The sequence below is a fragment of the Choloepus didactylus genome, chromosome 2 (genome assembly GCF_015220235.1).
Source record: "Choloepus didactylus isolate mChoDid1 chromosome 2, mChoDid1.pri, whole genome shotgun sequence".
NCBI lineage: Eukaryota > Metazoa > Chordata > Mammalia > Pilosa > Megalonychidae > Choloepus > Choloepus didactylus.
The window spans coordinates 170,247,947-170,268,192 of record NC_051308.1 but is presented as its reverse complement, the minus strand read 5'-3'; the positions used below and the strand labels follow the sequence as shown (position 1 = coordinate 170,268,192).

At 36.7% G+C, this 20,246-nt stretch overlaps 1 protein-coding gene and 1 pseudogene across 1 annotated transcript in view; one reads left to right on the top strand and one right to left on the bottom strand.

The window, feature by feature from the left end:
• LOC119527165 (serine/threonine-protein kinase TNNI3K) overlaps positions 1–20,246 on the top strand; it is a 311,780-nt gene that overhangs the window by 152,800 nt on the left and 138,734 nt on the right. The gene's annotated exons all lie outside the window — the stretch shown is intronic.
• Positions 2,064–2,591, bottom strand: LOC119527168 (annotated as a pseudogene).

The window sequence follows — 20,246 nt, the reverse complement described above, 5'->3', positions numbered from 1 at the left end:
GCTTACATGACTAAAAAGTACAGGAATAGATGTAGTTTAGATATGATTAGATCCAGGAGTTCAAATGATATTATCAAAATATGTTTTCTATTCATCTCTAGATCTCTAGGCCTTTTTTCTTGTTGGCTTTGTTCTTTTCATATTTATTTTTCATCTGTATCTGGTGATCACAATTGCAGTGGACAGAGGTATTTTATTTCCATATTACCAATATGTCTTAGAATTGAAGATCTTTGGCTCTGATTCACCTAGCTTTGGCCTTGTACTCATTCCTAAACCAATCACTTTAGATAATGTAGATAAACACAGGTGATAATGATCTGCAGTCTAGTGAGGAATCCTCTGACCTAGACCAGTGGCTCTCAACCTTTAGAATGCTTCAATAGCACTTGAGGAAACTGGAAACAAGCAAATAAACAGACAAAAAACAGATTTGATTCAGTAGATTTAGAGTGATGTCCAGGAACCAGCAGTTTAAACAGTCATTGCAGTTGGTCCAGAAACCACCCTAAGAAACAATGCACAGACTTTATCAGGTTAAAAATGAGTACATTCAACAATTTAGGAGACATTGTCCTGCAAACATTAATGAATCCTGCCATGGGCAGTTTTGTCAAGTGTTTGAGAGCAACACGTAGCCTTTTTAAGTAAATGTATTTATATTCTTAAATAAAAGATCAAAGTCATGTGGATTGTGAAGCCATTTTCATTCATTAAAGAAAGGAAAGGCTCTTTCAAACAAACCATAAACCTTTAAACAGACCAGGTTTTTTAGCATTCAACTTAAATCTAATGCTTTTTCAATCATTAACCTGGTATGTGATAGAGGTGGTGATTTCAGCTTACCAAAAATGTAATGTGGATTATAAAAGATACATATTCTCATCTTATACCTTTATAAGTCCTATATATCCCCTAAGTAATAGAGATTGGAGACCAGTTGAATATTAATGCTAAAATAGTGAATAATGTGCTTTGAATTTTAAACAATGAAACTTCCTAATATTTCCCTCACCTAATAGATTCTACATATAAACTGGGGGAAAAAATTCATGCTGCCTTCTTTCATGAAGAAACTATTTACTAATTTTCTATCATTCCTGTCATTATCTATAAAGTAGATTGTTGGTATAGATCATTTCACTTTAGGAATTTTTAAAAAAAACACAGAAAAAGAAACGACATGTAAGACTGCACAGCAAACCTGAAGATAGACAGAACCAGCGAATAGACCTTCAAATCGGAAAGCTGGGTTTATCATTTTATCTCAGTGTGTCATGATTGTTACTAAGTATTATAAATATTTAAGCATATATGAGTATGTGATAGCTCCACAAACCCAGGCAAACCTTAGGGATAGATATAATCTACTTTGAACCCAGAAGCTACACAAGAACTAAATAACAGGAAGGTGAATTGTGGTTTCAGACTCCAGGAAGCAGATAGAATATAAGGTTAGTGGAATCTATCTGGCAACTTGCTCACTTATCCCACCTCCAAGATGCTGTTATTTCATGTGCACCCACTTTTCCTTCACATTCTTCACAAAGGCCTATGCCACCTTTATTCCAGTGGCACATGTGATTGAAGAGTTGGCATTTCTTTTTAACCAAACTCTGAAAAGGCAATGACCAAAAACCAACGTTGTATTACCGGAAAAGCAAGTCAACTCCTAAAATGAGTTTTTAGCTTCTATTAAGAAGTTAAAAATTTAATACTAATTGTTAACCATGTATAGATGTTATAACAATCAAACCATTTTCCAGTTTATAAATAATTCAAGGCCAAAATAATGAAATTAAAAATTAAGTAAACAAAAGTTGAAACTTTTATAAATAAATATATAAATATCAAAACCAAGTAACATGTCTGCTATGTAGACAAAAGACTTGTTGACTGGCTGAAATGAAGATACAGAGACCCAGCAATGCTGAGAAATGGATTTCAAAACCTAACACAATGGTATAAGGCACTCCCTTAACATTGGTTTACACTTAGGTCAACTTAAATCCAAAAAATATGGGGTTGGGAAAGGAAAACTACATACAGACACAGTCAACATTTCATGTCCTTTTAGCTGGTTTGGCAGTTAACTCCTTTTCTCTTTCAATTTCCTTTTCTCAGTGCTCCCTTTCCAAATCTTCTTTCTATATTTTCTATTGCAGTTTAAGTGCTCTTTTTTATTTTTTATTTTTTTTTAACTTTGATGCCTTTTCATGAAGCATCAGCATCTCTTTTCTTATATTCACCAACTTGGTATGATAGTTGTTTAGCTTCAGTGAACAAAGCACTAAAATCCAACATAGAATGGCATTCTTTAAATTTCTAAATCTCTTGTTCTGTTGTATCTAATAATACACTGGTTTTGTGTGAGTTCCTGGAGAACTTGCTTGATCTCTGCAGATCTGATGAATAGTGAGAAAGCAATCTTTCTACCAGTCACTCCATGGCTTTGTCTTCTACACTCAGGTCCTCTATTAACCCTTCACCTGGAGAGGTGTCACTTAAACCCAGAGTCATCTCCCTGACCCCTGGCTGTCAGGGGGCCCTGTCAGGATCCCGTCCAGGGTCAGTGGCCCAGGGACATTCATGCCTGTCCCACTGGGAACAAGGAAGGCGCAGGCCGCTAGACCATCCAAGCAGAAAGGTGACACCCACACTATGCTTTGTACTAGGGGATTCCAATTTGACAAAGCCATAGTTCCTGTCCTCAAGAAGCTCTAAGTCCAGTGGGAAAGCTAATTTGCAGAGCCATAAACCACTGTCATGAGACTACAGAGGAAAACGTAACCAGTTCTGCAGAGAGATTGGGAAAGGGTTTCCAAACACAGTGATACTTCAGCTGGGACTTGAAGATGCAGGAATTTGCTAGCCAGGATGAAAAAAAAAAAAAAAATATATATATATATATACATATATACATATATATATGTATGTATATATATATATATATCAAATAAAAGCAATGACTAAAATAAGCTAGGGTAATTGGTGTTAATTGGGTTACCTAAACAATCACTGCTTTATGAGTTGAGTTGAGAGAGGAAGATACCTGAGGGTCAGGAGGTAAAACTGTGAGTGCTTGCACATACCACAGACATAAACACAATGGGATGAAGGGGTCAGGGGCAATTTAAAGCATTATGGGGATTTAGAGAGAAATCCTATACAACCCAGGCCACTGTTTAATTGTGCAACTTTTTTCAAAAACTAGTTGGAGAGAAGCCAATTAAAAAAGAGTGGAGAAAATGGTTCACTAACGCTTTGTGAAAGAAAGAAATGGGAAGAAAATCAGATTATGGCAGTGATGTCTTTGGGAACAGAGAACTGAACCATTTCAATCTCTCAGCTTCTGAGGAACAAAGAAAAGGAAACATCAGAAAATTTTGTGTGATTTTTATAAACTGAAAGAAAACTGACCTAGGTAGCACTTAGAATAGGATGTCAAGAAAATCAGAAAGTTTTAAAGTCTTAAATTCAAGACTCACTTTCTTACTTTTCAAAGCTGATGATGCGCCTAACACTAAAAGGTAGTTTTATGTAGCTCTTCTGTACTTGTAAAGGGATTAAGTAAGAGAACATAGCCTCTATGGGGTTTTTCTTCTATATAGATATAGCTTTGGTAAGAGATATGTCATTCCATAAATCATTCAAATCCATATGCATGCATATACATAAAAAGCCCAGTGCCGTATGTGGTTGATTTTCTAGGTCATAGCAATTCTGATACTTTGAACATGTCTTTGTGATGAGCAAGAGAAAGGATTTTTTTTTTCATGCATTCACAGTGGGAAGAAAGATTTTTTAAAAACTTTTTATTTATTGGTTTTAGCACTTAGCTATATATAATTCATCCCTTTGTTATTCACAAGTGGTATTGAATCCTTAATAATGCTATCAATGAAAAGGCATGTACCTGTCTGCATTTTGTAACAAAAAGGAAAATATATAAATAGCTTGCCATTGTTTGGTAAATTTTACTGTTCAGTTATGGGGAAGCTAAATAATCCATACTCCATGTGAACAAGTTAGAAAAGAACATTTAATGAGCTACAGAGAGAAGTATTTTCAGAGTACTAAACTCATTTTCATAAATGTTGCTGAAGAAGCAATTGCTCAAATATAATTCTCCCATTAGGAGGTTAAGAGAGATAATAACAGCTTAACACAGAAGGAAATAACAAAAGAAATAAGATGTCAAATATGATCAGATCCATCTTTGCCATGTAAATTCAAACAATAAAATTGCTATGTAATTATTTCAAAACTCTGCTTATTTTATTTTTCAATATTAAATTCAACCACAAGACTGCCATGACATCTGGGCTTAGAATCACACGAAGTATTTGCATTTAGAGAGGAGCTCTTTGTTTCAAGAGGGAAGAATCCAATTTCAGATCTTTGCTTATTACTGCTATCCTAAATGATATTCATAGAAATGATACAAAGTATGAATTCGTATATATTTAATATAAGTAATGAATTCATATTGGAATAATTTCAGTATTCTCATCCTTTATAATTGTTAGTTTTGTTTATTTGTTTTTTAATAGCTAGCATTGGTCCATTATAAAGAATTATCCAAGTGTAGATAAATGAAAATTCTGCTGAATAAAGTGAACTGAATTCTTATATCAACTCTGAAAGTAACTATATGACTCTTGGAAGTGATGAAATCAGGTTGTATTAAGATATTATTTTGGTTGACAACCCTGTAAACCTAAAGCCTGCCTTGGTGGTGATTATATTACTCTTCCTTTAGAAGTCCCTGAGGAAAATTTATGTACAGAGAACTGTGACAAAGCAAGGAAAAGTAAAATATAATTAGCTGAGGATTTAGAACCAAAAACCACTGAAAAACTTATTTCTGATCTGGACCATGTGGAAAACTCATTTTTCTCCTATTCTAGAGATACACTGGAGTCTCGAACCTTGGTAGGTCAATGTTCCAGTTCGTTAAAGCTGCCAGAACACAAAATACCAAAAATAGATTGGCTTTTATAAAGGGGATTTATTAAGTTACAAATTTACAGTTCTAAGGCCATAAAAGTATCCAAACTAAGGTATCAACAAGAGGATACCTTCACTGAAGAAAGGTCAATGGCATCAGGAACACCTCTGTCAGCTGAGAAGGCATACAGCTGGAGTCTGCTAGTCCTTTGCTCCTGAGTTCTGGTTTCAAAATGGCTTTCTCCAAAATGTCTCTGGGCTTCTCTCTCTTAGTTTCTCTCTCTCAGCTCCTGTGCATCCTTGCTGGTTCTCCCAGAGCATTTCTCTCTAAGCATCTGGGGGTCCTTTGTTAGCTTTTCCAGGGCAAACTCTGGGCTTCATCTCTTGGCTTAGCATCTCCAAATGGCCTTCTGTCTGCATCTCCAAGCATCTGTATTTGTGTTGGCCCCTGAGCTCTCTTAAGGACTCCAGTAAACTAATCAAGACCTACCTTGAATGGGTGGGGTCACACCTTCATGGAAATAACCTTATCAAAAGGTTTCAACCACAGTTGGGTGGGTCACATCTCCTTGGAAACAACCTTATCAAAAGATCCCACCCATAATAAGTCTGTACCCACAAGATTGGATTAAAAGAATATGGCTTTTGTGGGGGGCATAGTAGATTCAAACCAACACATTCCATGCTCTGAACCCCCAAAAGATATGTTCTTTCCATATGCAAAATACATTCATTCCATCATAATATCACAAAAGCCTTAAATCATTCCAGTAACAATAGATAAGTACAAAGTCTTAATAAAATCAGTTACGGGCATGGTTTGTCCTAAGGCAAAATTACCCTTTGGCTGTGAACCTATGAAACTTAGAACAAGTTATCTGCTTCCAATATGCAAAGGAGGGACAGTCATAGGATAAACATTCCTATTGCCATAGGGAGAAATTTAAAGGAAAACAGGGGCCATGGGACCTAAACAGTTCCAGAAACCCACAGGGCAAATTCCATTAGATTTCAAAATCTAAGAGTCAACTATGGAATGATGTAGTATCTCTGGGGCTTGAGAAAGCAGGAGTACCACACTTCCCAAGGACCTTTGCAGTGGCCCTGTTCTCTCCAGACACTGGGGTTATTGCTCCAACATATCTATGCACTGAGGAAACCACCTTGTTCTCAGCCCCACCCTCCCCAAGCATTGGGGCAGCACCTAGACTCTCTTCCATCTCCAGGGCCCAGGCTCTCCCCTCTCCAAAAAGTGGGGTGCTGGCCAGGTTCTCCTCAACCCCTGGGGAATGTGCTCCACCCTCTTTGAGGCCTGGGGCACCAACACTCTTTCTGAACAATGGAACAAGGGGTCAAGCTTCCCTCAACTCCCCAGGCATCTGAGAACCCTTAGGCAGCAACACACTTAAGCTCCTGGGCACTCTTAAACGCACCCTAGCTTCATGCTTGAGTGGGTCTGCTCTCCTGGCCCAAGGTTTTTGGATTCCACACCTTAGCTTCCATGGTTCTGCCCCTGAAGTCATCCTTCCCTCAACTTGTCCCTTCTCCATCCCCTCTAGTCCAGACTGGCCATGATTCCATTTATACAGATCTTGCAAAAAATTTGTTGGCTTGACATGCAGCATATAGGGGTCAAAACCATAAGACAATAGGACTTTCCACAAATTCTTCCTGGATAACTCCATCTCCAATCCTGGCTTGTACTGAAATGGCTGGCTGGTTTCAGATTTTGTTAAATCCTCATGTGGGGCACTATCCTCTGGAATCTCACTTTCTGGAAGTCCAGAATTTTCCAGACCATATATTTCTGGTTTCTTTGTACCTAGGAGTTCAGTTATCAGCTTATCTCTTTCCTCTCACATTTTACTATAAGCTGCAAGGAGAAGCCAGGCTGTATTTTCCACATTTATTCTCAAAGTCTCTTCAACTAAGTAGCTCATCACTTTCAAACTTTACCTTCCATCTGACACCAGGACTCAATTTTGCCAAATTCTCTGTCACTTTGGAAAATAGGATTATCTTTCTTCCAATTTGCAATGACACATTCATCATTTCTGTCTGAGTCCTCATAGGCAGTATATTTAGAGTCCATATTTCTACCAATAGTCTCTTCAAAACAATTTAGGCCTTTTCTATTAAGCTCCTCACAATTCTTCCAGGATCTTCCCTCTGTCCATTTAAAAAGCCATTCCAATATGTTTGGTATTTGCAAATTGCAGCACCCCACTCCTGGTATCAAGCTGTATTAGTCAGGGTTCTCTAAGGAAACAGAACCAGCAGGAGATATCTGCAAATATGAGATTTATAGAAGTGTCTCACACAACTGAGGTGATGCATGAGTCCAAATTCTGTAGGACAGGATGCACGAGTCCAAATTCTGTAGGGCAGGCCACGAGATGGCAACTCCAATGAAGGTCTTCTAAGAACTCTCCAAGGAGAAGCTGGTTGGCTGAAGAAGAAGTGAAAGTTCTCTCTGCTCCCTTAAAAGTCTTCAACTGATTGGATTAAATCCAACTGATTATATTCTCTCATTGTGAAGACACTCCCTTAGTTGATGTAATCACCAACAGATGAAATCAATTGACTGATGACTTAATAAACCAGGCTTCTGGTTTATTAACTAGCCACAAAATGTCCTTTCAGTAATGGTTAGGCCAGTATTTGCTTGACGAGACAACTGGGCACCATTACCTGGCCAAGCTGACACATGAACCATCACAGTCAGATCTAAAATGAAATCTCTAATCATTTCCCTCTCCTTGTGCTTGACTGATAACACCATGGATTGCTTTTGCTTTTTTTTTTTTTTTCCAGCAAATATATGTGGATTCATAGAGTATACATTCTTTTATATCTGGCTTCTTTTACTCAACATTCTTTTTTGTGAATTAACTTATTTAAACTGCTCTATGATATTCCATTCTACTGTTGATACATATTTGGACTATTTCCATAGTAAGAATATGATTCTCTGAACATTCTTGTCTCTTGAAGGGCATATGCATACATTTCTGTTGGGTATTTAATTAGGAATAGAATAGAAATATTACCATAAGAGAAAAGTGACCCCTAAATCTGGGCTCACATCTCTAGGTTTTCTACTACTCACATCCTCACAGGTCTTAGCCTCTTGATTCTTTATTGCTTTTTTTTTTTTAGCTGTTTGATGCCTTCAAATAATTTTCTTAAAATATTTTTGTGCAGCTCTTCTCAGCAGGAGGCTTGATCTACTATTATCAGAAGTGGAATTCTCAAGACAAGTCCTCTTTTAAGTGATTTTAACTTGTCAACAACACATTTCAGGTTCAATTTCATATAGCAAAGAAGGTTATTGTTTGCTCTAAGTTTTCTTGGTTCTGAAATAACATTTGTTTCTCTCCTCTTTGTCTTAATGCCAAATTTTGGGTATCTCAATGTTAATTTAATTAGACATTGCTGAACATATAGTGAGATTCAATAAACATCAGTAGTTTTGGAATAATAGCAAGTTATCAGAAGGGAAAAAGAACACCCTCCTGAATGTAACTACCAACACATCTATATGAAAAATTGAAATAAGTCAGTGGCTTTGTGAATAAAACATCAAATATTTAGATTTAAAGAAACATCCAAACAATTAACTGGACTTTCATTCTTATATGAATCTTTGGTATCATATATATAGCCACATAGAAATTGTGTTCCTTGTTAAGAATTCTTGTATATAGTTAATGAAGAACATAGTTGAAAAATTGGGCTGAAATCCATGCTAATCACATTACCATGGAAAATGAAGAGTCTGCTGAGTGTTTTTAAAACTGTATTTCTTGGGCTTCATTTTGCCTGTATCTTGTTCTCATTACCATCATTTGAGTAAAGAACAGAAACTTCTTCAGTCTTCTTTATATGTTTCCTATTTAGTAATGTGTGCCAGTTGAGAACCTGGCCCTTACCCCAATATTCTTCTACTTGAGCTGGATTGGCTACTTCTACCTATGTTTGAACTTCAGTTCTGGCTCTAAGGTAAGAGATTTGAATAAGAGTTATAATAAGATAACGCATCTTACCTAGGAACAAAGACAGTGCATATCTGAATCACCTGGGAAGTTTTTTCAACATATGAATTCTTCTATCACTTTCAGCATTCCAAGTTTCTTCTATCAGAACCATCATCTCCTTCCCCCAAATCTATTGAGACCAACCGTATGTTAGTTTCCTCAGGTGTCCCTAACAAAGTACCACCAAATGGATGGCTTAAAACAACAGAAATGTATTGTCGCACAGCTCTGGAGGTTAGAAGTCCAAATCAAGGTGTCAGAAGAATCAGCTTTCCTCAAGCTTGTAAGATTCTGGTAGTGGTTTGCCAGCAATCCATGGCATAACTCTGTCATGTGGCTGTATTCTCTTCCTGTCTGTCTCCTACTGTCTGGTATATTATGACACCAGTCATTATTGGATTGGGAGACCCATCCTAATCCACTTTGGCTTCATCTTTACTAATAACATCTTCAACAATACTGTTTCCAAATAGGACTGCATTCAATCCATAACACACCACCTTACAAAATATTCACTCAAAATTGCAGTATAATTTACTTTTGTTTTCCTATACTTTTTGCTCTATCTCTCCATGCTTGTTTAATTGCATCAGGCTTGATAGATTTTTTATATCTAGCTTCTCTTTAACTTGTCAGCAGCAACTTGATCTCTTAGATGTTTGACTATGCTTGTTAAAATCCAAGTCACCCATCTAATCCTCTTGGTCTATGCCAGTGGTTCTCAAACTTGAGCTTTCATCAGAACCATCTGGAGGGCTTGTTAAAGCACAGATTTCTGGGCCCCGTTCCAGGAGTTTATGATTCTGTAGGTGAAGGTTGGGGCTAAGACTTTGCATTTCCTACAAGTTCCCAAGTAAGACTGATGCTGCTGGTTTGGTAACTGTACTTTGAGAACTACTGGCCTGTGCTGATCTCCCAGGCTCTGGACTCATTCTACCTGAAGTCAATTTCCTATCATTTGTCCTCTATAGGAATTTCCTATGTTTTTGGCTTTGAGTCTTATCTGTATTTATAACCCAATATGTCTCTGCTTACTAGCCACCTAACCTTGTGACTCTGGTTTATCCAGACCCCTAAAATCATCAGAGCTCTGTTAACAGATTGATTGATTTATTGATTGCTTCACTGAATCATGAAACAAATATTGCTTAATGCCTAGTATGTGTAGTCATTGGTTATGCAAGATGAGAAAAATACTGTATTAATTTCTTAAGGAACTTATAGTTTAAGGAGGGTCTATTGAGTAAGCTCAAAATGTCAATGCAATATAAAAAGTTTTAGACTATGGAGAATGGAGAAGACTTGTAGAAAAATTAGGTACTTAAATTGAGCCTTGAGGCACCAGTTGGAGTTATCCAGGTGATGAATAAAGACAAAGATGGTGGAACATGTACAAAGGCTTGAAGAACTCACAGTAGCTCAGTGTGGTTGATCTAAGGGGACTAGATAGGGAGTCTAAAGAGAATATGAGGCTGAAGAATTAAGCAAGGGCCAAAATACACAAGGCTTTTTAGGTCGAGCAAATGAGTTTGGAGTCATTGAAGGATTTTAGGCTGGAAAATGATATTATTTACCCTAAATTTTTAGAATTGGAAAGTGGTAAATAATACTAGTCTCAGAAATCAGGAATGATCTAAGAGTGATAATGAGAGGATAAACCAAAGTAGTGAAAACTGAAATGCAAAAGTAGACAGCACTTACAAGACTCCATCATGTAAAAGAGTAAAGCACAAATGGCTATCTCATTGTCTTCATGGAAGAACTGACTGGCACACAGGAGCAAAGACTGAAAAGGCTGGAGAAAGATGTCAAACAAAAGATTGAGAGTTAAAGAAGAAATTTTCTAGGAATCTAAAGAAAAAATGTGATTTTCCATAATCAACTACTGGGTTCCTTGTAAACTTCTTTGAGTCATGTTAGAATAAACCAAGTGAGGTAGAAATATTCTCTCATAATTTTAAAAAAGTCAGCTGGGTATTAATCTGAAATTTTTATATCTCAGTGTTGAACTATTGCTTATATGAGCATCTTCACATTTGGTTATATTTGTATATAGTTCCTTTGCTGCCCTAACAAATTACCACAAATTTAGTGGCTTAAACTGACATAAATTTATTATCTCACAGTTCTATAGGTAAAAAGTCTCAGTTGACTTGACTGATTTCTTGGCTTTGTGTTTCACAAGCTGAAATTGAAGTATTGGTCACCTGGGGTCATATTGGGAGGCTCCGGGAAGAATGTGCCTTCAAGCTCATTTGGATTGTTCACGAAATCCCATTCCTTATCATCCTAGGACTGAGGTTCCCATTTCTTTGTTGGTTATGCTATGAACTGGGGGTCACCTTTAGCTCCTAGAGAGCTCTCTCCTGTCCTAGCAAATGGACTCCCATATCTCAGAACCAGCAGTGGTGCACTGACTCCTTCTCATGCTTGGAAACTCTCTGACTTCTGCCGTTTCTCTTCTGCCTCCAGCAGGAGAAAGTTCTGTGCTTTTAAGGGCTCATAGATTAGGCCCACCTAGATTATCCAGATAATCTCTTTATTTTAAGATCTTTGGCTTAATTACACCTGCAAATTCCCTTTTGCCATGTACAAAAATATATTCACAGGTGCCAAGGATTAGGATGTGGATATCTTTGGGTGGTCCTTCTGTCTACCACAATTTGTATTGAGGCTTTACATTTACCAAGATAAACAGAAGCTGTAGTCAGGTGTGAATAGCTTATGTCATTTGCCATTGTCATCACTGCAGAATTTCTTTGCTTCTACTTTGAGATGGCACAAAGAACCTCCATAAATAGCCTACATCAGGCTAAATGTTTGAAGATTTGCTATTTGTTTCTTTCTTTCTCCTCCTCTTCTGTCTCCCCATTTGTCAAAGTTAGGGTCTTTAGTATCTGTGAAAATGTATTTCTGTCAAAGCCTTGCTACAATAAATCAGCTGTTCGAACTCTTTTAAAACTAATGAATAGATAGGATTAGCATGTATATTTAAAGAAACATCAAATGAAAGCCAAAGTTAATTGAAGAATCAGTGAAGATTATTCTGCTAACGTTTTTGCCATCCCCTCCCCACTTAAAGCCAACATTATATGAAAAATAATTCAATAATTGATGACATGGTTAATATATACTAGAAATTCTACCAGGGGCTTCTCAGAAGGAGAAATATGCCATTAACTCAGAATTCCTTAGAAGATGTAATCATGTAATATCCTTTATTGCAGTTATTATGCTGCTCTGCCTTCTAGCAGGGATTTCAGCCATATCAGATACAGGGAAATGTGATTTTGATTCTGATACCTAATGTATAAAGGAAAGGCTATGACAGGTATCAATAGGAAATTAAATTACCAGTAAGTTTTATTGAAATTTTGTTCAGGGAACCATTTATTTCATCTTATGCTTAAAGATTTGCACTTTTCATTTGGTACAATGATGAGTTTTGTTGTTGTTTTGTTTTCCTAAAAGTACATATCGGAATGGAGTTTAGTCTTGGCCTCTTGTTCTTCTCCAGACTCATATTCTTTTTTCATTTTGAAATAAATTGAAATGTCATGTGCTTTTTTTTTTTTTTTTTTTTTTTTTTGCATAAAAGGAAAGATGGAAGCACAGGCCATGATTATTGGTAATTTAGAAAGATTTAGTGAGACAAACGATTATTAAATACTTCTACCTTTGTTGGCCTTTTTTCTAGTCATTTTTGTTTCAATTCCTGACAAATAAGAAGAAATTCTCTATGAAACCCTAAACTTGTAGTGTCAGAAACTGAGAGAAATATTTAAGGTGCCAAGGGTATAAAAATGTAATGTCCTCTAAGTATGGAGAATATTATAATAAACTGGATTATGATGCCTTCTGATAGCTGACATCTATGGAAAAGCCCCCATCCCTTTTCTGTATTATTTTCTGTATTATGAATTGTACAAGATGATATAAGAATAGGACCTCTTTCCAGATTCTGGCCAGAGAAGATGGTGGTGCTTTGGCTTCCCTAAATCTACTGCAAGCTAATGTAAGAAGATGCCACTTATGGTGCCTTAATAAGAATAAATGTAGAACTTCAGCATTATAGTAGGCACCTACTCTTTTACAGACCCTGCACATATATGCCCATGGTTATCACCAACCTTTCCTTTTCCTTTTCCTTCCTTCCTTTCATGATGTCACTCACCCTTACAGAACACACTCATGTATTTAACCTACATTGCTCTCTGCTTTAACCACTGCTTGCCCCACCACTACTATCATTACAGCCAATGCAATTCTCCAAAAAGTCCTCAGAATTCCTAGAAGACCCTTCTCAACTGCTTAAAGAACAAGATGTTTTTCTATAAACCTTGCCACTTATTTAATGGCCAGATATGAATGCCTTATACATCATAACAACCAGTTAACATTGGTTCCTATCATAAGGTTCTACTGGTGTGTGGGTGGGACCTTAAAGACCAAATGTCTTCATAATTTTCAAGTAGAGCTAGCCTTCCTTAGGAAATGATGACTTAGAAAGGACCTTAGCAATCATTGGCACCCAGGTACTAGATCAAGTCATTTTATTTTATTCACTCTGTCTTTCTTCTATAAAAACAAATTAAGTATTGTCATCTGCATGGGATTCCTATGCATAAAAAATGAGAAATGTCCCTAAAATAACTTTCACACTGCCAGACATGTAGCAAATATGTAACAAATGTTGTTTCCCTTCCTTCAATTCTCTCTTTCTTGTTTTTGTCATTCATTCTCTCAGGCAATCTAAATCTACGTGATACATTTCATCCTCCCACAAATCATGTTCAGAAAAAACAGACATCCTGATTCTGAGATTCCTACTGATCATCAATTATTCAAGTTAGTCACAATTCATAGACCTAGAATGTTAAATCCTTCTTTATTTAGTGTGCCTTGATAAACAAATCAAAAGTGCCCAGCTTCAAATCCAAAGGCAACATGGTATTATATTTTTGAAGTGCTGACTTAAAATACGGTTTGGCATTCAACTTGACAGTTTCATAATCCAGATCTGTATAAGACATTTTGTAGTACTGTGCTGTTTGTAGAAAACCTATTTCAATGCATCACATACCTCTTGGAATTAGAAAAATCTCTCTCCTCATTACATATAAATATGTAACTTCAAGAAATATGATGCTTGTCTAATGTCTCCATATAGCCAGAAGAACAAAGGGTCTTTTGAGTATCAGATTAGCTTCTCCATCAAATAAAATTACATTGGCATAGCACTTTGCAATTTATAAGCATGTTTCCATCCATTACTCATCTGATCTTCTCAACAGCCCTGTAAGATAAGCAGGATAGACCCATCTGTCACTGACTTGCACATGAGAAAATTGAGACTAAGAGAGGTGATGTTGCTACCCCAAGTTATATAATTAGGAACTCCAGGAACCATATTCCAACTCAACTCTGACTAGAGAGCCCAAGCTCCTCACCATTTTGACGAATAACCAACCCAATCTCTACTCAACATACAGGACTCTCTGCTCTACTCCATGTTGCCACTTTTTTGTCATAATTTTTAAATATGAAGAAGAGTTTCTAATTGCTTGGGTTTGTTTGGGGTTCCATGTATAACACTTTAAATTATGTATTCCTGGACTATGTAAACTATTTCATATTTCTGATTTCATTTTTGTGGACATCTAAAAGTGAATACATTTTTTATGTAGAGATTTTTCAAATAAATTATTTTGATTATTCTTGTATTATTGACATGAGAATAGATTAGTGACTTTAGTGTGAAAGGCAGTGAGTGAGTTTGTACCAAGATTTCAACTGATCCTGTGGTTATTCCCAGAAATCATAAGAAACACAGGGTCTAAGGAAATACTTGAATCCTTGACTTCTACTAAGGCAAAAGGAGGTTGAGCAGGAGTAATTTAATGCATAGATGAGAGAACAATTTTGCTTCAAAATAATTTTTGAATGATAAATATAGTAATGGAATTCTCCATGATGAATTAATTCTGATAAAATATATGATGACCCAACCTCATAATTGCATCATTAAAGATACTTAGTGCCTCTTTATTGTGTAGTTCCTCTTAGAATCTAACCTCTAAATATGAAATTAAAGTAACTATTAATTTCTCTTTTAGTTTCCTAAGCTGCTTAAAGCAAATACCATGAAATGGTTCAGCTTGAACAATGGGAATTTATTAGCGTACAGTTCTGAGGCCAAGAAAATGTCCAAATCAAGGCATCATCAAGGCGATGCTTTCTTCCCAAAGACCTTCTGCCAGTGTCCTTGGCTTCACTGCCATGTAATAAGACAGATGGAGGCATCTGCTGGTTCCTCCCTTCTCTTCCTGGTTTTGTTGATTTCAGCTTCTTGCTTCCGTGGCTTTCTCTCTCTCTCTGTCTCTCTCTCTCTGTCTCTGTCTCTCTCTCTCTGCATCCATTCTGTGTATGAAGGACTCCAGCAATAGGATTAAAACCCATCCCAAATGAGGTAAGTCACACCTTAATTGAAGTAGTCTCATCAAAGTTTCCTATTTACAATGGATTTACACCTACCGAAATGGATTAGATTTAAGAACATGTTTTTCCAGGGTGCATACAGCTTCAAACTATCACCACTTCCAACTCCTTATTTCTAAAATGTGTAACTTAACACTTCTCAGAGAGGTTATATTAATTTTCTCCAAATCACACAGTTAATGGAAAACTGAGATTAGAACTCATGCTATCTAACTCTGACTCTTAATCCAGTGCTCTTTCCACTACTCTAGGCTCCCTCAATATTTGTTTCTCTAAAATTTCATGAGAAAATAAATGTTGCATCTTTTGAGAAATAGGGAAGCATATTTAATTCCTAACAAAATAGGAAAATTCCGTTTTTATCTGTAGCTCACCATTTGCCTCAACTTAATACTATATGCCTTTCATCAGTCTGGTTTCAGACCTTGGTCAGTATTTCTCCAAGTGCTCATCTGCTGCAAAATGAAGCCATGAAAGACCAGAGACAAACCTGGCATCAAAGAAGAGAATGAAAAAAAAAAAACAACAACAACATCATAAGCCAGTAGCGATCTTGAATTGAGATTTATTCTTTGAAGGTCTATCTTTGCTCTTATGATGCTCTCAAAATCAGTAGTGCCTTATGAGTGATCAGAGCCTGATACTGCCTTTCAGTAATCTCACCAAGAGTTTCAAACAGACTGATTTAATTCAGTGCTCATTCTTGTGCTGTTGGGATTAAGAGATTGTTGAACCAAGAAAGTGAAAAGGCACCCCATTCAATGGAAGAAAATATTTAGAAACCACACATCCAGTAAGGGTTTAAAATCCAGAATATATAAACATTTGGTTCTATGCCAGGATTGAATTCATAGTATTTCCCAATTTATGTATGGACCCCAAAGAAATACTTTTAGTGGATGACTACCCTATAACCCATGTTGTGCCAGATGATTATGAGTTTTTCTACCATCCTCATGACTGTGGCATCACAATTAAAACTCTCCAGGAGACTCTTCTGTTTAAAACCAAATTTTTTTTCCAACTATTACCTTATTTATATTACTATGCTTAAGTTACATGAAAAAAGTCAACCAGCTGTTCTGTCCCTTCAGCTTAACAACAAAAAGACAAACAACCCAATTTTCAAATGGGCAAAAGAGTTGAATAGACATTTCTACAAAGAGGAAATACAAATGGCTAAAGAGCACATGAAAAGATGCTCAACATCACTAGCTATTAAGGAAATGCAGATCAAAACCAAGATGAGATATCATTTCATACCTACTAGAATGGTAACTATTACAAAAACAGAAAACTACAAGTGTTGGAGAGGATGTGGAGAAACAGGAAAACTCATTAACTGTTGGCTGGAATGTAAAACAATGTAGTCACTATGGAAGATAGTTTGTCAGTTCATCCAGAAGCTAAATATAGAACTGCCATATGATCCAGCCACTCCATTACTAGGCATATACCCAGAAGAACTGAAATCAAGGACACAAGCAGACATTTGCACACCGATGTTCATAGCGATGTTATTCACAATTGCCAAAAGATGGGAGTCACCCAAGTGTCCATCATCCAAGGAATGGATAAACAAAATGTAGTATATTCAAACAATGGAATACTATTCAGCTGAAAGAAGGAATGAAGTCCTGATGCATACGAACCTTAAGGACATTATGTTGAGTAAAATAAGCCATACAAAAAGAACAAAGAGTATATGGTCTTGCTAATACAATCTAGCTATAATAAGCAAAATTGTACAGCTAAAATCTAGAAAACAGGCTATCAGGAAATAGAATGAGGGTAAGGAATGGGGAGCCGATGCTTAATTTGTGCAGAATTTTTAATCAGGTTGATTGTAAATGTTAGGAGATGGCTAGAGGTGATGGTAGCACATTATTGTGAGTATAATTAACAACGCCAAATTATGAGTCTGATTTTGGTTGAAAGGGGGAGTTTAGGGTCGTGTATGCCAGTGGAAAGAAAGCTAGAGAAGAAAACATGAGACTGCATAATATAGCGAACCTGGCTGTGGATGATGACTGTGGTTAATAGTACAAATATAAGAATGTTCTTTCATGAACTAGAACAAAGGTACATTACCATTACAAGGTGTTAACAATAGGGTGGAATATGGGGGGAAATACTAATGCAAACTATGGATTAAGGTTAACAGTAATATTTTAATATTTTTTCATCAGTTGTAACAAAAAGCCACACCAATGCTAAGTGTCAATAATAAGGGTATATAAGGGATTTGGGGTTTTTCTTTTCAGAGTAATGAAAATGTTCTAAAATTGATTGTGGTGATGAATATACAGCTCTGTGAATATACCACAAGCCATGGATTGTAAAGAAAAAAAAAATCCTTACATTTTAGGCCACTGGATTTGTGGGTGACATAACATGGCTAAACCTAACTAATACATCATCCTCTTTTAAATTGCTTCTCACCTTTTCCCCTGAAAACTCTTTCTCTTTCTTCTGCTCTATTTTACCTCAAAGTAGATGTTTTACTTATGCATGTATTTATTTTCAATCTCCCCCAACGAGAATGAAAGGAGGGATTTTGTGCCTGACATATTGTAAGCACACAATAAATATTTCTGAGTGAACAAAAGACAAAGATTGTTGAACAGAAAAGGTTTCTCTTCCTTGACAAATGGTGGGTTATTGTGGAAGGAAATTTTTTGCCCTTATGTATTTGTACCTGATGGTATACATTGCATGCTAAATTTCAGGGCTGGAAACTACTAGTGGTCTTCCACATTTCAATTTCATAACATAAAATTGAAGTTGCTGCCAAAATGTATAGCATCACTAACTATCAGCTCCTAAGCTTTTATGATTTCTATATACCACAGATTTTTATATTTGAAGAATTCTCAATGAAGGATAATAGTGTGACCATTCCATTAAATAATAAGCATGGCTGTAAGGCCCCTGAACAGGTAGGTACAGCTCTATTTAAATGCTAATTATGAACATTAGAAACCATTTGGGATGCAACTCAGAGTGGCTACCCTGAGATAAAACCTTTTTATCCAAAAGAGAAACTACTAACCCTGGTTAAAACTTGGCTCTTATAGATATCAACCTGAGACAACCCTCAATTAGAAATTCTCTTAGTACAAATGCAGCAGAAATGGGTCTAATGAGTAGGTCAAATAGGTAACAAACTATATGGTATGCACTGAAGAAGTATACCTAGCCTTTCCGTACCCATGCACATGCCTACCTCTTGGGTAGAAATAATAGCCTTAAAGACCTGTGATTGCTGCCTGAAATTCTGCCAATGCACTTATTCAAGAAACTTTCTTGATTGCCTATTATGTATCTTGCCTGAGAAGGTAGAAAAATGAATAAGAAATAATCATTGCTCACAAGAACATAGTAGAGTAGGTAAAGAATGGACACAGATAATGATTCAAAAGAAGAAGGGAAGAACTTAAAGGACACAGATAAAGTAGGGAGACATTAGCATCTAACTGTTACAGAAGTGTTCTAGTTTGCTAATGCTGCCAGAATGCAAAACACCAGAAATGGATTGGCTATTATAAAAGGGGGTTTATTTGGTTACACAGTTACAGTCTTAAGGCCATAAAGTGTCCAAGGTAATGCATCAACAACTGGGTGCCTTCATTGGAGGATGGCCAATGGTGTCCGGAAAACCTCTGTTAGCTGGGAAGGCACATGGCTGGCGACTGCTCCAGAGTTCTGGTTTCAAAATGGCTTTCTCCCAGGATGTTCCTCTCTAGGCTTCAGCTCCTTGAAAATGTCACTTTTAGTTGCTCTTGGGGCATTTGTCCTCTCTTAGCTTCTCTGGAGCAAAAGTCTGCTTTCAAAGGCTATCTCCAAAATGTCTCTGTAAGCTGAAGTTCCTCTCTCATTTCCAGGCGTTCTTCAGAGTGTCCCTCTTGGCTGTAGCAAGCTGGCTCCTTCTGTCTGAGCATATATAGTGCTCCAGTAATCAAGGCCCAGGCTGAATGAACATGCCCATGCCTCCATGGAAATTATCTCATCAGAGTTATCACCTACAGTTGGGTGGGTCACATCTCCATGGAAACACTCCAAGGATTCCAATCTAATCAGCACTAAAACATCTGCCCCACAAGATTGCATCAAAGATAATGGCATTTTGGGGGACATAATACATTCAAACTGGCACAAGGAGGGTCTGTGGGAAGAAGAGCAAATAGACAAGGTATATTTGACTCTGTCCTTGAAGTATGGACAGGATTTGGATACATAGAAACATGAGAAAGTGTATTCCAGGCTGAGGGAATGAGATAAATTAGACAGCTATTTCCTGTTAAAGTCCAAATACGTCTTGAATCTACTCCAATCAACTGATGACAGCTCGAGAAGACTAATTTACTAGATTCAATGAGACAGGCAGGTGAATGGAGAATGGCTAGTGTCTTCAACATATTTTTCCCTTCTAGGTTCTCCCTGAAGCATTTTTAAATTTTCAAATTTCTCCTGTCTTTGAAAAATAAACAAACAAAAGAAAAAAAATCATTCAATCCAGTTTCCCCTCCCAAGCATCCCAATAGGTCTCTCCCCATCACAGGCAAACTTCCAAAAACAGTTGGTGACAAGGAGCTGTCTCATTCTTCCTTGCCCACTCCCTATTCTCTACTCATCAATGTGAATTTCTACCTTGATTATCACATTGCAATGGTTTTTGTTAGGTTGACTCATGGCTTTAATTATGATCTTAATTTTTTATCTTTGGTGTAGACCTTTCCTCTGAGCACCAGACCTAAGTAT